Here is an 18,976-nt window from a genome sequence, read left to right as displayed (position 1 = left end):
GAACACTCTTCCCATCAATATCACCAAAACTCTGCCTCTAAACAAACTGACCTTCTTGTGAGCATTTCAGCGAGCACCTTATGTGCATTAGCATTAAAGCCAAAGACTTGCATCTAAGTACACACGTAACAAACCCAAACCAGCCTATATGATCACAGCTTCTGTTCCAAATCTATCTTAACCCAAGACTCTAAGTCAACCATCAACTCAATCCAACACAAGACATTTTATTTCCATCCTTTGTTGTGTCTAAAGTGAGAGAAACAGACAATACCGTGGACTAAGTGATGAAGAAGCCTTTTTTTTTTCTTCTCTGTCTGGTCTGAGCTCTTTCCAACGAAGCATCTTCAGCTTCTATCTTTAACCAGAAAAACACATAGCTCCATCTGACTGCGCTGATTCACTGAACGTGGTGTTGAGCAGCGAACATTTTTCTCATGAACGTAAAGGTCGCGCCTTTAGCCGTTACGGTGTCTTGTCTCTAGCCGTCAACACGATTAGGAGACTCTGATCTGATGAAAGCTTCGACTTTGAACTCCTTGTTTTTCTAAGAGAGTTTGGTGGAAAGTTGGGATGACTTAGACAGAGTGTGCAGAAGCTAAAAGAGGATAGGGTAACCCATTAGAACCGACTGAAGCTCTGATACCACGATAACATTTGTAGAACAAGATAGATTTGTGTCTAAAGGATTTTATTGAAACATAAACTAGAGATAGCTCAATGAGCTTTATTGAAATATAAAGAGTAAGAAAAGGAAAAACTTTAGATTGTCACCAAGAACTAAGAAGATGGATTGATATCATAAAAGATGTTTTAATGTGGCTACAACTATGTTACAAAAAAAAAAAAGAAAAATGTGGCTACAACTATGGCAGCCAAGATTCCTTACACAAGAGTTCATAACAACATATATAAGATTTTAGATTGCTGGAAACCCTAACATAAATGGGTCTTGGACCTGACTTGGGCTTGTTCTCTAATATACTTATCTTGAATTTTTGATATGAAGAGAATTATTCTCTCTTCAACCACGGCCTCACGTCCCAAACACGATCAAGCCATCAAGCAGCTCTAAGTGTTCCCGAAGTTACCATCTCCAAATCCGAACGCTTCAAGACAAGGAGCACAAAGACTCGACGAAAAGAAGAGCACCAGCTCTTAGAGCCCGTAAACGCCATATATCTTTTCATTATTACGAAAGGAGGACGTAAATAAAATAAAAAATGAAAGAAGATATGTTGTTTTTTCTTGTCATGGTGTCTCCACATTTTGTAAAAAACGACGAGTCATTCTTTCTCTTGGGCATATGCGATCTAGTGCGATTTAATAGAGATAGCATGAGGTCTCGGATTTGTTATTCGAGACGAGAACCGACGAAATCGATGTCTCATTCAAGACCGATATGATATCGATGTCTCATTCGAGATGATATAAATTGAATCATATGAGACCTGAACTAAGGTTACTGTCTGCTTAAACTCCACGGACACCTTCCGGCGAAGAGGAGTTCTCAATGCTCAAGGGAAACAATTAAAAAGATCGCCATATATTCCTATCACCATAGTAAACAAGACATGGGCATGCATTATATCCTTCATTAACGCACCCCAACAAGATCTCGAGCTGAACGATACACCATTCGATACGATCTTTCAATGGTGTAAGGACTTCCCTGTATTTCTACAATAAGAGACGAGATCATATTATATCTATGATAGACGGACAAGGATACAAGTTCTTCTATCAAACGGAATATAGTGGCTTAGATCGAACTCATTCCTCGATCACGATATACGAGCCGAGGTCAAACGCTTAATGCAACAAACGAGGTCGACTTGGAGCTTCAGCTACTAAAAGAATTTTCCGTTCTCCAACCTCGTCACCTCACTTGAAGAACTGGGGGGATAATTATTAGTACTGTTTATCAAACTAAATCCATCCTGCCAAAAGGATTAGAGAACCGGCCGGTAGCATTAACTCGAGTTAGGCTTAAACCGGCCCGTGAAATCTCGTAAAGTAACGTCTGCGCATAAAATATATTTGGCTTAGATCGAAGGCCAAGTCAAAAAGACTCCGCATATCTGGCTGTGTATCTCGTAACGCGAATAATCGAGAAAGAAGTCATAGCTGAATGTGAGGAACACGTGTAACAAACTCACCAAACTTATAGGAGTTGACATCGCCCTATAAAGGAATAACGAGATCGTTTTCGCAAGCACCTGAGTTCTACTTTTCAATTAACAAAAGACTTAAAAAAGAAAAACAGCTTATATACAAAAGAGAAAAAGATGCACGTATGTAATCAAACAAAAGACCACTCACCCAGCAAAAGAGACAATGAAAAAGAAAATATATTGTTACTACTTCATTGTGTAACAAAGACACAGCTTACCATCATGTGAAAATTAAAACGAGCAGAAAAGCAACAACCGGGAAAAAGACAATTTGATCTCCATGTCATCGAATCACTAATGACATGATGATTAAAAAATTCTTCCACTTATTGTTCGAGAAAAAGAAAAGACATGCGACTCTTTATGTTTACTCGACAAAACAATTCCACGTCCATATTTGCTAAGCCGAGAATCTCTTCAAACGAAGGAGAACTCAAGACAAGCTCAAGACTAAAGCCTAGCATACACGCTTTTCTTGGCCCAGAAACCTATTTCTTAACGAGGGCTACATGATCTCTTTACAAGATCGCGATAATGAAACAATGTATCTTCATTTGCCTTGTATCCGATAAGAAGGATGAAGGCGACATTTCTAGATGATGAAACTGACATATCGCTCAAAAACGATGACATCTCCTTTGAGACGACTCACCTGGATCCGGGTCAACCACCACAGCCTGACTTTAAGAGGATTGGACGAAGTTTGGACCGAGAACCTAAACAGGAAAACCCCTCGAGCTCCAGATAACGGGACTCCGAGGAAGCTTAATAGGATGTTTCCTACAATTTCGCTAACCCGAACCCAGAAGCGACCAACTTGCGAAATAGTATCAATGTGAAACTTTTTCATAAGTAACATTGAAAAGAGTGAATACCGAAGGATGATATCCTCCACCGACGACTAAAGAGGTGGATGTGATATTTATAAAACACATACCTCACCAACATCAGAAGAAAAGATCATGAAAAATTAAAAAAAAAAAAAAAGCTAGAATGCAACTAGAAGGTCTCGACTTCGAAGTATTCTTCTGCAAAGACGAAAACAATCTACCTCTACGAATCACATGTCGACAGAATCCTAAGTCTCCCGGCTCGGTCCATCTTAGAACAACACATAACTCAACAAATTCAACAGCTCTCAAGACTTCTGCCTCGTCTTCTGATAAAGAAAAAACGACATCTCTATTTTAGCCCAGAACTCGGATTCGTTGGAGGAAGGCTAAAAACGATTCCTTAAAACGAAACGACTTCATTTAACGAGGTTCAAACTTGATGAAAGAATAGTAGACGAAGGACGTGTTCCATAGTGGAACCTAACCATGAAGTTACTTTCTTTGAAAGCAAACGACGAATCTAGACAAATCATGAGACCACAACGAGGAAGCTTTATATCTCAAGTCCTCAAACGCGACCCATCTCCATAAACGGCGTTCCGAGGATGAGAGCTCGAGACCTAAGGAGAGCTCGTGCCGAGCAAAAGAGGGACCAAAAAGATTATTCTCTTTCTATATAATTAAATCATTTACGTTTGAGAAAAGACAAAAATATTCATCCACCATTTGATTATGGAACGAGAAGAACACGACGAGTATTTCTTTATGTTTATTTCATTAAATAAACACGAATTGGCTAAAAGTCCAGAATTGTTCACACAACGAAAATGAACCTAGCTCATGCCAATCACACGAGCTCGTCTCCATACGATGCAGTTTACACAAACCCGGCGTCTCCTTGAGACGATAATAATCAAACTATGTCTAGACTTACAAGTGGCAGGATGCTGGATATGATACAAAATGGTACGAGTTGTATGCAAACCAAATAAATAATTCATAGCCCGGACGCCTTGCTCTCTCATCAGCTACACGACGAACACATGATCAAACATCCAACACATTTGCTTCTCCGTTAGCTCGAAGTCACCAAGACCGAAACACACCCATGTCGGTAAACAATTCTTTATAACCTATTTACGCATATCAATATAGTAAATAAGATGATACATACTCTTGCATAGCTATTGCGATCTTCTAAGTCATCAAATTCATATTGATTCATTACTTTGTGTAAAGGCCTTGGCCCGATGAACCCTATCAAATACTTTAACTCAAACCTTTTCGTTCAAAAAGCTCTTATTAAAACCCAAACTGTCTTACATAAAACCGAACTCAACTAAAAACTGAATGTCGAATAAAACTTAGGAAGAAATGGCGGAAAGAAAAGAATCCAAATGAAAGACTCGAGAAAACACTTGCACCATACGGACATCTACTCCCGCTCCCTCTCGGCCATACCTGTAAAAAGAGGGGTGAGTACACAATACTCAGTGAGGGCAGGTTCTAGGAACCCACGAACTCAGCTCAGGAAGAGCAAACAATCACAAGTCATGAGCTAATAAGATCTATCACACAGAATCCCATACTACCCGACATGAACTAAAGACCCTACAATGCATATCCTTTTCATCTTTTCCTCTTTTCCTCTTTTCCTCTTTTCCTCTTTTCCTCTTTTCCTCAGTGGGTAGCCCCCCACTAGGCTTCTACCCCATATTCATGTGGATTCGCCACATCTCCTATGGGTGCTTCCATATTCATGTGGATTCGCCACATCTCCTATGGATACCTAGCGTGGACTACTTACCCCACCTACAAACCTTAGACTCTCTATATGATCCCTTATTCGTACTTATTCTTACATCTTTCACTTATCATTCACAACACGTCTCATCATCTTATCATCATTTCTTGACCACCCTAACATGCCTATGTTCTTATCACTTCAACATGTACTACCGTCTAAACAAGATCAATCACATAACATATCACACATACACACAAGATCTAGATCTGATTAACAAAGGACTAAGTCCCATTGATTACTCAACATGAGACAAGTTCACAGCAAGTCCTCACCTTAGCTTTTTGCAGAAGTAGGTCTAGATCTAGGTTTGGGAAACAGCCACTTCTCGAGATCTGGTTAGAGAATTGGATTCACACAAGAGAGAGATGGGTTTAGGATCTGTCATTTCCAATGACTTAGAACTAGAGATCTTAGGTTTACCTTTAGGGTTCAGATCTCAGTTGCTTGCACGAAACTGAATCAAGGAGGCGACGGCTAGGGGCTCGGTCGCGGCGGCTAGGGCTTCGCGGGCGGCTGGCGGCTGGCTTCGCCGGTGGTGGGGCGGCGGCGGCTTGAGGCGGAGGCGGCGGCGGGGTTCTGCTCGGGCAGGGCTTCGCTTGCTGTCTCTCTTGTGGCTGAACCCTAGGGGAACTTCTCCTTTTATAAGCAGTGGGAGGGGTTATGTCTAGGGTTTCTTCTTCTTGGGCCTCCTGCATTTGAGTCCCCTTTTGGGCCGGGCCCGGGATGTTACAATTCTCCCCCACTAGAAAAGGATTCGTCCCTGAATTCTGGACCTCCTCCTGGTCCCGCTCCGCGTTTCCAAGGATCTCGGGGTAGTTAGCCCTCAAGTGCGACTCATGTTCCCACACATCCTCGTGGATTCCATCCCTCTCCCATCGTACGAGAACCATCTTTTCCTTTCGTCCCTGGTTATTTACTTCCTTTTCCTCCATAATCTTTATGGGTTTGCTAACCAAGGTCAAGTTACGTTGCGCATCCTTAGGCGGGTGCGGCAAGATCAGCTCAGGCTCTCTTATGACCTTCCGTAGCACGGAGATGTGAAACACGTCATGGAAATCTGATAGTTCCGGCGGTAGTACCAGACGATACGCGACTGCACCGATCCTCTCCTTTATCACGTATGGACCCATGTACCTGGGTCTCAGCTTTTTCAACTTTCGGTTTGGGTCATTCCCTCGAAAAGTTCTCATTTTCAAGTACACCTCATCCCCTACCGCAAACTCTAGTCTCTTCCGGTGTTTGTCGGCGTAACTCTTCTGGCGGTCGTGAGCCGTTTTCAATCTGTCTCTGAGGAGTTCTACTTGCTTGATCGTTTCTCCAACTAGTTCGGGGGTCATATCTCGTTTCTCCCCCACTTCGGTCCAACATAAGGGGGTCCTACAGGGTCGCCCATACAATGCTTCGTACGGGGATATTTCGATGCTCGCATGGTAGCTGTTGTTATAAGAGAACTCCACCAACGGTAGATATTCGCTCCATTTACCCCCCCATTCCAAAACACTCGCCCTCAACATATCCTCGAGTGTCTGGATGGTCCTCTCGGACTGTCCATCCGTCTGTGGATGATACGCGGTGCTAAGGCGAACCTTGGTTCCCAATGCTCTTTGAAATGCCTGCCAGAAAGTTGAAGTAAACTTCGGATCCCGGTCAGATACTATGCTCACCGGTACCCCATGTAACTTCACTATGACGTTCAGATACTCGCGTGCTAAGTCCTCCGTCTTATCGGTGGTTCGTATAGGTAGAAAATGAGCCGTCTTTGTCAGGCGGTCTACTATCACCCATATAGCGTCCTTGTTTTTCGTGGTCCGTGGTAGCCCTGTGACGAAATCCATTGTCACCATATCCCATTTCCATTGTGGTAAGGGTAACTCCTGCAACAGTCCGCGTGGAACTCCGCGCTCCGCCTTAACCAGCTGACAGGTCTGACACCGGGCTATCCACAAAGCGACATCTCTCTTCATTCCTTCCCAGTGGTAGTACCGCTTCAGATCTTGGTACATTTTTGTCCGTCCCGGGTGAATTGCGAATCGTGATTGATGAGCTTGTGCCAGTAGTTCGTCCCTCAAGTTCCCTCCCTGTGGTACGCACACTCGGCCTTTAAACAGGATGGTACCATTCCCAGCCGTACGGTACCCGCTCACCTCCTTGTCGACCATCTTTTGGAGTGTGGAGTCCGTTTCCTGGGCCTTACTGATTCGACTCAGCAGGTCGGCTTGTTCCACAACCTCTAACCCGGCGCCCTCTTCGTTCACGGTCGTCGCACAGAGGTGCAGTTTTGATAAGGCTGTGGCAAGTTCCTGAGTTTCCCTTGCTCCGGAGATGTCTGATTTCCTTCGGCTTAAGGCATCTGCCACCAGGTTTGCCTTCCCGGGGTGATAATCGATGACCAGATCGTAATCTGCTAGTAGTTCCATCCACCTGCGCTGCCGTAGGTTCAGATCTCCTTGAGTGAACACATATTTCAAACTCTGGTGGTCCGTGAAAATTTGTACCTTCTCCCCATATAAGTACGATCTCCAGATTTTTAATGCAAATACCACTGCCGCTAGCTCTAAATCATGTGTCGGGTAATTAGACTCATGTTTCCGCAGTTGTCTGGACGCGTAGGCGATCACTTTTCCTTCCTGCATGAGTACGCACCCCACTCCGACCCCGGAGGCGTCGGTGTAGACCACAAATGGCACCCCTGGTCTAGGTAGGACCAGTACTGGGGCTCTAGTCAGCATGTCCTTTAGTTGTTTGAATCCCTCCTCGCACGCCTCTGTCCATTCGAACCTAACCTCCTTGCCTGTAAGGCGGGTGAGTGGCCTGGCTATTGTGGCGAACCCTAAAACATACTTGCGGTAGTATCCCGCCAACCCGAGGAAACTTCGTACTTCTGTTGCGTTACTTGGTGTTGGCCATTTCGTGATCGCGGTGATCTTCTCGGGGTCCACCGCTATCCCTGCTTCGGAGATCACATGACCCAGAAACCCAATCTTACGTTGCCAGAAACTACACTTGCTAAGCTTAGCATATAACCCATGCTCCCTTAACTTGTCCAGTACGATACCCAAATGGCGTCTGTGGTCCTCCCGGCTCTTGGAGTAAATTAAGATATCGTCGATGAAGACAATCACACACTGGTCCAGATAATCTCTGAAAATATCATTCATTAGCCCCATGAAAGCTGCCGGCGCGTTCGTCAGTCCAAAGGGCATTACTACGAATTCGTAGTGTCCGTACCGGGTACGAAAAGCTGTCTTCCTAACATCTTCTTCGTGAATAGGGATTTGGTGATAACCTGAAGCGAGGTCTATCTTCGAGAACCAAGTGGCTCCCTCCAGCTGGTCCATAAGTTCGTCTATACGGGGTAGGGGATACTTATTTTTAACGGTAACTTTGTTCAATCCCCGGTAGTCGATGCACAGTCGGAGGCTCCCATCCTTCTTCTTTACAAAGAGTACCGGCGCCCCCCAAGGCGAGCTACTCGGACGTATGAATCCCTTTTCCACTAGTTCTTCCAGTTGTTTCTTCAGTTCAGCCATCTCTGCAGGCGCCAAACGGTAGGGGGCCCTGGAAACCGGTGCGGTTCCGGGTTCTAGCTCAATCGTAAAAGCGTTATTTCGTTGAGGTGGGGGTCCGCGTAGTGGTTTGAACACATCGGCATACTCTGCTGCTACGGGGATACTCTCCAGATCTGGCGCTTCGGTCTCACCCACCATTTCAATAGTGGCTAAAAAGGCTTCTCCTCCTTTCCGGATTGCTTCTTCAGCATGGGCCATCGACACCACAGTTATTCCGGTCCTAGTTCTCATTCCTCTGTACACGATTTGCCTCCCATCAAGCGGGATCCTAACGCATGCCTTGGCACACTCAACCACGGCTCTGTGTTGTGCTAGCCAATCCATTCCCAAGATCACCTCGTAACGCCCCAGTTCTAACTCCAGCAGGTCTCCGGGTAAGTTCACACCTGCGAGGATCACCGGTACTTCTTCATATCTACCCCTCGTGGCCATTTTCTCTGTTCCTGCCGTCTCGACTCCCGTCACCATGGTGTTGAAGTTCCCCTTAAAGTCCCACTCACGCGTAAGTCTAGGGCTTACAAAACTGTGAGTTGCCCCGGTGTCGAAGAGAGTGAACGCTGTCACTCCTCCGACCGCGACAGACCCTACACAACACTAACGCTAAGCTACACGACTACTACAGTTCTTTTCATATAACATAATCGTATTGTTAAATCAAACGTACCCGCGATCGGTTCGGCTCCTTCGCGACCCTCGACGGCGTACGCTCTTGCCCCTGCGGCTTGCCCCCTCTGCTGTTGGGGTTGTGCCCCTTCCGCGTTTCCTCTTTGGAGTGTTGGGCACTCCCACGCCAGATGTCCCTCCTGGCCGCAGCGGTAACAGCGCCTGCGTTGGCCTTGTCTCTCCTTCGGGCAATCCCTCGCTATATGTCCGCGCTCGCCGCAGGTGAAGCATGCTCCCATCCTGCACTCCCCTGCATGGAATCGTCCACACCTCTCACATGCGGGCCTTAACGGAGCAGGCTCAGCCGCGGGTTGTGCATCCCGGGGCCGTTTGGTACCCCGGTTCTGGGAGTTCTGGTTCTGTTTTCGCTCTTCCTCGAGCCCTGATTCTTGTTCTGCGGCTTTCTCAATCAGCTCATGGACATCACGATAGTCCCTCACGTTGCAGCTATTCCTCAGTTCCACTCTCATACCTTTGAGGAAACGGCGGATTAAGTCGTGATCACTCAGGTAGTGACCCGCAAATCTCCGAAGTCGGTTGAACTCGTCCCCGTAGTCTCGTACATTCCTCGACCCTTGACGGATGTCCTGAAACTTGCTTTCCATCGCGTCCATGGCTTCTAAGGGAAAGTACTTCCCATTGAATGCCTCCAGGAAATCATCCCAGGTCAGTCGTATCCCGTGTGACCTTTCGACCACTTCGTCCCACCACACTAGTGCGTCGTCTTTAAGGTAGTGAGCAGCCAGGTCCCTACGGAACTCCGGTGGGCACCTTGCAGAAGCGAAGTTCCTCTCGAGTTGACGTCTCCAATTATCCGCGACAATCGCGTCGGCCTTTCCATTGAAAAACTCCGTCTGCATACTCTTCATGTGTCTCAGCATGTCCCAGTAGTTGGGTCCGGGGGCGTGCACCACCGCAGGCGCTGCCGGGGGTGGAGGCGGCGGTGGCGGATTCTGGGCCGCCCCGGGTGGTATGGGGTTGTCCCCCGCATCTGCGGCGGCTTCACCATTGGGCAGATGACCCCCATAGGCGTCGCGGTATCTTTGCAGTTCTGCCAGGAGCGCTGCATTCGCCACGTTCGGCATTTCCACTGGGTTCTCATTCTCAGGTGCGCCCCCTCTTCGGCTTTCTGCCTCGCTGGAGGCTTGAGACGCGGACCTGGTGACCCGTCGCGTCGCTCTCAGGTTGGCCGCAGCTGGCCTTGCAACTCTGGCATTCTTGGGAGGCATCCTGTTGACAAGTGAAGGAGTATTAGCCACGGTTCTACTCAAATTCTATTGTCCACCGAGTGAGCTAGGAGTTCCGTCCGAGTGGTGCATTTTTTTTTTTTTTTTTTTTTTTGAAACCCTTTTTGAAATACTTAGAAAGACGTTCGGAAGAAGTTCCTTTGAAACCCGGGTTTTCCTACTTCTACCCGACCCTTCCCTACCCACCCGGGACAGCACCGGGTGGGTTTAACCCGCTCTGATACCAATTGTAAAGGCCTTGGCCCGATGAACCCTATCAAATACTTTAACTCAAACCTTTTCGTTCAAAAAGCTCTTATTAAAACCCAAACTGTCTTACATAAAACCGAACTCAACTAAAAACTGAATGTCGAATAAAACTTAGGAAGAAATGGCGGAAAGAAAAGAATCCAAATGAAAGACTCGAGAAAACACTTGCACCATACGGACATCTACTCCCGCTCCCTCTCGGCCATACCTGTAAAAAGAGGGGTGAGTACACAATACTCAGTGAGGGCAGGTTCTAGGAACCCACGAACTCAGCTCAGGAAGAGCAAACAATCACAAGTCATGAGCTAATAAGATCTATCACACAGAATCCCATACTACCCGACATGAACTAAAGACCCTACAATGCATATCCTTTTCATCTTTTCCTCTTTTCCTCTTTTCCTCTTTTCCTCTTTTCCTCTTTTCCTCAGTGGGTAGCCCCCCACTAGGCTTCTACCCCATATTCATGTGGATTCGCCACATCTCCTATGGGTGCTTCCATATTCATGTGGATTCGCCACATCTCCTATGGATACCTAGCGTGGACTACTTACCCCACCTACAAACCTTAGACTCTCTATATGATCCCTTATTCGTACTTATTCTTACATCTTTCACTTATCATTCACAACACGTCTCATCATCTTATCATCATTTCTTGACCACCCTAACATGCCTATGTTCTTATCACTTCAACATGTACTACCGTCTAAACAAGATCAATCACATAACATATCACACATACACACAAGATCTAGATCTGATTAACAAAGGACTAAGTCCCATTGATTACTCAACATGAGACAAGTTCACAGCAAGTCCTCACCTTAGCTTTTTGCAGAAGTAGGTCTAGATCTAGGTTTGGGAAACAGCCACTTCTCGAGATCTGGTTAGAGAATTGGATTCACACAAGAGAGAGATGGGTTTAGGATCTGTCATTTCCAATGACTTAGAACTAGAGATCTTAGGTTTACCTTTAGGGTTCAGATCTCAGTTGCTTGCACGAAACTGAATCAAGGAGGCGACGGCTAGGGGCTCGGTCGCGGCGGCTAGGGCTTCGCGGGCGGCTGGCGGCTGGCTTCGCCGGTGGTGGGGCGGCGGCGGCTTGAGGCGGAGGCGGCGGCGGGGTTCTGCTCGGGCAGGGCTTCGCTTGCTGTCTCTCTTGTGGCTGAACCCTAGGGGAACTTCTCCTTTTATAAGCAGTGGGAGGGGTTATGTCTAGGGTTTCTTCTTCTTGGGCCTCCTGCATTTGAGTCCCCTTTTGGGCCGGGCCCGGGATGTTACACTTTGCATCACGACTTCATAAATAAACTTATACAACTGCAAAACATTTTATACACTCTTCTTGCACAAGCTCGAACTCTTAGCGAGTTTTACCATGCGGTCTCAAACGACCCAAGCTCTCATCGACCTAAACCACCCTCCGTATCGAAAAGAAAGAAAAACCAACATTAATAGACCACGTCCTTAGGCCTATTAGAAGATCCAATTGAAAGCCCATTTTATATCTTGTGAGGAGTCCATTAGCCCATGTAACTAGGGTTTGCCACATGAGTTTCCATATAAATAGTCATGCTATGTAATGAAAACCTCAACTTTTGGAATATCAATATCATTTCATAAATCTCTTTGTTCTTGGTGACAAATTTAATCTCTTCCCGTTTCTTTACATTTTCATAATAAAGCTCCTTTGAGCTATTCATCTTTTGCATCAATAAAGCTTTATAAAGCTTCAATCTTTCTTAGTTTAGAAATGTCTTTATGGTATCAGAGCCAGGTTAAACTCAACAGATAATTTCCTATATAAATAGTTGTCTACCTATGTAGCCTATAAAAGTGGCCAATCTTGCTGTGGTATTTCCAAGATGTTGGACGTGGGCTGTTTTCGATTAGACTGTTTCCCATCCACATCTCGAGAGGGGCTATTGAACATCCCACATCGGTGGTGATTGTGGTCCTTGGGCAATATATAAGTGTATGGGCAATCCTCCACTCATGAGCTAGCTTTTGGGTGTGAGTTAGGCCCATCACTAATATGGTATCAGAGCACTGGGCAGAAATCACATTGCGTTAGCATCCGCAGGGACCATCGCAATGTTTTGTTTTAATTAAACAGTCGGATTCCCCTTGTCCGTACCAGTTCGGAGTTGGCTGTTTGACGCTCGGGGAAAGCTCCCGAAAGAGCCGTTCCCAGTCCATCCCCCGGCCGACACGAGGCGGTCCGCTCTCGCCACGTTAGCAGCTCAAGCAGCCCGCCAATAGTCGACGGGTTCGGAACTGGGACCCCCGAGCCCAGCCCTCAGAGCCAATCCTTTTCTCGAAGTTACGGATCCATTTTGCCGACTTCCCTTGCCTTTCCATCGACCAGAGGCTGTTCACCTTGGAGCCTGATGCGGTTATGAGTACGGCCGCTGTTAAAGCTTCAATCTTTCTTAGTTTAGAAATGTCTTTAAGGCCATCACTGGTCCGCGAGTTGGATTCCTGATCAGCTTCCATCTCGCAAAACATCTCGAGGACGAGTGATATAAATCGCTCCTGTAGCTGAACCAAAATAAAGGTTTTCTCTCTACGTGTAGCCAATCATTTTGCATTGACTTAATGATTTGTTGAGACTATATATACATTTCCAACACCTTTACACAAACACAAAAATATTTACATAAATCTGAATCGACGTAAAATAAACTACCAGATTCACATCAAAAGCTAATAAACAAAAACGAACTCCACTAAACTGCTCGTCGATTATACCATGAGAGACCAAAGTAACTTTCAACACTTCTCAAACCAGCAACTCTGTGACAAGCTCGACCCATATTTACGAAACCTCGAGCTCGATTCAACTCTCATCCATGGCGCGACATTTACAACAGGCGACCTCAAACTCTTGTTTCGACCCACAAACATAAACAACATTGATCACGAGATCATCAAACGAGCTTCAATGCATCTGGTGGCTCGGATACAATGACTATTTCGATCACGATAAAAAAACAAGATCGACGCAAATTCTCTTGTAAGATCTGATCCCGCTACCAAAAGGCAAATGATTTCGCAAACGGTCTACAGGAAAACGACTTGGAATCATATTGGTATTAACTTCTCCGTCCTCCAACCTCGTCACCTCACTCTAAGGACTGAGGGAAAAATGTTGGACCAAGATTTCGCACTAAATATCTCCCACCGAAAGAGTTACGCTATTAACGATATTACTGAGTATGGCCCAAGTCAGCCCACTTTGGTCTCGAGGTCCAATACGTGTAATAGGCCTCCCTTGAAGATTATTAGAAAAAGACAACTTAATTTACACGTGAAGCTTAGGAGGATGTTACTAAGTCAAATATAGTCCTCCTAAAGTGTAATAGGCCTCCCTTGAAGCTTAATTTGCACGTGCAAGATCCTTGAACAAACCAAACTTCCCTAAAGATGAGGAAGTCAAAGCAAGACCTTAGGGGCACGTGTAACTAAATGACGGATGAAGCAACGATCATGATTTCCTATAAAAGACAAAGACACCACCCATGAAAGGGAATGGACTTTTGGGACCAGGAGAGAGCCCACGATCACACATAAGTGCCTGATAATCACATTATTAATGGAGGAAGGCTTATGCGTGTCAAAGGGGAGTTCGCCCAGTCACGAGCTCAAGATTACAAATACTCCCATCGTCACTTCATAGAAAAATCACGACCATGACGAGAACTCTATGCACAAAATACGATACAAGACGTAGTCGGCCAATCCAAGCTCCGTGATTGGCTATTCTTGTTCGCAAACGAAGTCTACCCCAAGACGAGAACCTACGAACCCGACCTCTTGACCTCTCGTTTGAGGTAGGAACCGACAAGCTCGACGTCTCTCTCAAGACCGATTAAACCGACATCTCCTTTGAGGCGATGATAACCAACCTACGTTTAGACTTGATCCCTTGACGGGTACGTAGGCAGCTCGATTCCGAGTTCAGTCACGATCCTTCCTTCTCCCGATATCTCTATGATATTCGACCTACGAATATAGTCCATTTTCGACGACTCATACCTGATTATATCGTTGTGTTTTTAGGATATCGCTGCCCACGTTATTTCTTTCCTAGATTGAACTCCCGATCACTATCAAATACTTAGTGTAGATTTTAGGTTCTACAAGCAGGATACTATAGGTCAGAAAATCCTACAACGGTTGGAGCATGCGCAGGTCGTTCAAACCCAAGCGGAGCAACAAGCTCGGATCAATGAGCTACTGACCTAGTTACCAAGAATTCTACAGAACACATCTCTTGAAAGAAACGTGACCTCCACAAGAATCAATGGACCGGACAGTAACAATGGATGATCCTAACGAAGAAGAAACAAACCCGGAAGGAGAGATCAGAGATATAAGGCGTAACTTAGCACGATACCAAGAAACCCAGAAAACGCCGTTCACGGGTCAAATCACCAGCACTCCCATCAAAAACGTCAAACTTAAGATCTCACTTTACGAAGGAAAAACGATCCCCGAGCTCACATGACGGCCTTTTGCATCACAATGGGACGAACTCGTTTCAACGATGCATAACGTACATGATACTACCCAATTTTTGTAGAAAATCTGGTAGGAGCCGCTCTCAATTGGTTTTCGACTAGAAGCCAACACCATCAACAATTTTAACCAACTCTTGATCGCGTTCATGAAGAAATACTCTATGTTCATAGATAAAAGAGCTTTAGACACCGATCTATAAACCATGTCTCAGAGAGAAAATTCTTTCATCCGTATATTGAAAACCGTCCTCTCCAACATTGTTGTAACTGACGGCATGGGAATATCAACATTGCGGAATGCTATGGCACGATTCACGTTTTCGTGAAGAAATCCAAATGAACAACCCCACAACCTTGGAGGACGCTCTCCATCGAGCCTCAAGATATATGAAAATGGAGGAAGAAAAGAAAGCCTTTGTTGAAAGCATGTATCGATGTTACAACCTAGAGACATGAGTCACGAAGACAACAATGATTGACCTAGAGGACATGGACCAAGAAGAGATGGAAACCCCCAAGATCGATCCTTTAAGGTGAGCGAGGACGATAAATCCCACAACGAGTAAAGAGAAAATCCAAACCGAAGATAAACCAGCGGTAGCCAAACACATGGAACAAAAAGACAATAACATAGAAAATCCAGACAGGTTGTGCAATTATCACACCGAAGAGGACACACCACTCAAGAATGCCATGGATTCAAAAGCTATCTTTTCAACAAGTTCTATGAGGAAGGACTGACTCAGTTCGGGGAAGATATGAAGAAAGCAAAAGAAGAAAAAGAATCCAAAGAAGATACCAGCAAGAGGGACCAAGAGGAGCCAGAACTAGGAAGCACCATGACCACCAGCTTCAAGGAAAAGGGTCAACATAATAATAGAATGAAACCCCTTATGCGACAACTTCATAAGATCACTCAAAGGCTACGGTAGACATGTTAATTTCATATCTACCAAGGCTAGAGAGATGATAGAAGACGATAAGATAATATATTTTGAAGAGCAAGAAACGATGAACTTGGATTGGCCACACAATGAAGCATTAGTAATTGAGATAATATTATCGGACTGCGAGATAACCAGGTCGTTAATTGATACTGGAAGCTTGGTCAAGATTATCTATAAAGACATCTTGGAAAAAATGAAACTAACCGACCAATAAATCAGATATAAAATTCTGAAATCAAAAAGAGAGACACAAAGATCATCACCCAAGCCAGAAGACAAACTTATAAGATAGATGAGCACAGAGAGAGACGGATTCACAATTTCACACTGCAAAACAAATGCAAACAAGCATCAACAGAACAAACTATCGAGAATAAACCCTAAAATCGAACTAACCAGAACAGTAAAGAACGATCCGAACATCAAACGCAGACGGGAAATCAAATACTAACAAGGCAAAGAAAACAAGCCTGAAGTTTCAGATAACTTGTGAATAAACAGAAAAAATAAATGAGAGAATAAAACCTTTCACTTCTCTTGAGATAGACAGTAATAAGAAATAGGGAAGGAACAAGATTTTTATACCCTAAAAATTGAGTGGGAAAGACAATGATTACAACCTTTTAGACGATTCGCTTTCCAAATTGAGAGGGAAAGACAATGATTACAACCTTCAATCAAATCCGATAATTAATTCGCCAAACCAGAATCTCGAATCAAACAGACAAACGGTCTCAAATACGTCATTCAAATCGGATTCAATACCTGGCGACCTGTGATACGTTGGGCTCCGTGGGTCCATTATTGGAGCCAGGTTTCACCCCGCTCTAGACCCCGTCCGAGAACTTATACCAAACATAGTAAGGCCTAAGTCAAGTACCATCAAAGCCCAAGAATGAACCATAGACCCACGAAGGTTAAGGCCCACTCTGGCTTAAAGAGTCTTAACACATTGAGGTCGGTGAGTCAAAACATAACGTAAAGACATTGAAGGCCTTAAAGACCACCATAAAGTCGACTGATCGGCGCTGGAGATCAGGCCACCGTTACGAGACGTCACCAGTGACCCACAAAAGAAGAAGGACATGTCAAGGACAGGGGACCGGATTCTCTCTATAGTTAAACTGTAGACTCAATACATTTATACTCTCTTGTTTTGAGATATCCTTTGTATTCATAGTTTACTCTCAATATTATCATTAATAAAACATCCATTTTCAATAGTTGATCATAGCTCAAACTTTTCATTTTAGATAACTTGTTTAACAAATCATCGAAACATATCGTATTTCTGAGTGAATTTTAGGATTTAACAATGGACTGGATGATTAAAAAGGACATGCACATGTAATGTGGCATTTTGAGAATGTGGAATGGGTCAATTTAAGAAAAATTTACACTTTAGGACACATTTTGACTTTTGAATTACATGAAAAGGCACATCTTGCCTGAAACACACATTTGTTGTGTTATTTGTCGTTTCTACCCTTTCTCTCAGTATTTTTTTCTATAACAAGTCAAATGCAAATGAATAAATATATGCATACAAAACTTCTAAATACATTCTAAAATAATATAATAAGCTAAAAAAACGATAAAACTCATTAAAACAGTAAAATATCAGTCACAAACACTCAGATTTTGTTTTTTTGTTTCTTCTTTAAATTGATTAAATTAGTTATCATCATCATTCAATTTTTTTAAAAAACTTTATCCACGAAATCATGAACACAGCTCTCTTATCGAAGGACAAAACCAACACAAAAATGCTAATTTACTCACTAAAATAGCAAGATATATGTCCATAAATCTGATATCTACAACTCGTTTATGACACAAAGGACTAACATACTCATTAAAATAACAAAATATGTCTCCACAAATCTGATATCCACAACTCGTTCGTCTCTAGTTTTCCATCCATATCCACACTATTAATATTTATCATACTATCCATACATGAGCTCTTTTTTTTTTTTTTGCTTATTTTAGGTATCAACTTGGCTACCTGTTATGAGTTTACCAAGGACTAAGCATTTCACTTCCAAATCTACATCTTCGTCATTGTTTTCTCTTTATATATGTCCACATTTTGTTCGTTCATACTTTTCATCCATGTCCACATATTTATTTTGTATAAAGGTTAAATATATATATGAAAATGGATGTTAAAATATAGAGCAAAAAATATATAATTTATTATAACAATATATATTTTTTTAATATATCTTAAATTTTGAGAAAAAACTAATATAAAAACAAGGGAATATAAAGTAATGACCTAAAAAATAGCTAACTACACTATTTTTTTTTTTGTTTTCTCGTTGAATCTATGTATTGCCTTTTCAAAAAGTTAAACAAACCCAACGATTGTCTCCTTAGGCTAACTATAATCCTAAGTTCCTAACTAGTCATCTTAATTATCAACAAACTCCAACCGTACTTGTTACTTTCTTTTGGCTTGACAGGAGGGCAATTTTGTCCAGATAGTCTCTTGGAGTCTGTGAAAGTGTCCCCCACAGACAAGATGTGCCTTCTAGTGTAAAGAAAGTGAAAATGTGTCTTAATGGGTAATGCACTCTCAATTTAAAGGACGACATTTAATAAAAGAAGCCAAGCCGAAAGCATTTCTCTTATTTGGGCAATACAAATTTGTTGGTCACTGCACATAAAGATAATCGAGCGGACGATGTAATTCTTTTTTTTTTTTTTTTTTTTTGGTAAAAGCAATTCTTAACAAGAAAGCCATGTTCTCAAGATGACAGTCCTCATGGGTTCATATCACCAACGGAAACAAGCTTTCGAAGAAGCGAATCTTCTCACACATAAACGATTCAGAACTACCGATAACAATCAAAAAATAAAATTTTGTAATGCTAAATATGTTATGTTTTACTGATAAACTAGGTGTCTTTCCCGCATATGTGGGCATAATCTTCTTATAGATATTTATTGTTTTATATT

This window comes from Brassica rapa, chromosome A02 (genome assembly GCF_000309985.2).
Source record: "Brassica rapa cultivar Chiifu-401-42 chromosome A02, CAAS_Brap_v3.01, whole genome shotgun sequence".
NCBI classification, from domain to species: Eukaryota; Viridiplantae; Streptophyta; class Magnoliopsida; order Brassicales; family Brassicaceae; genus Brassica; species Brassica rapa.
Note: the sequence above shows the minus strand (reverse complement) of the source record.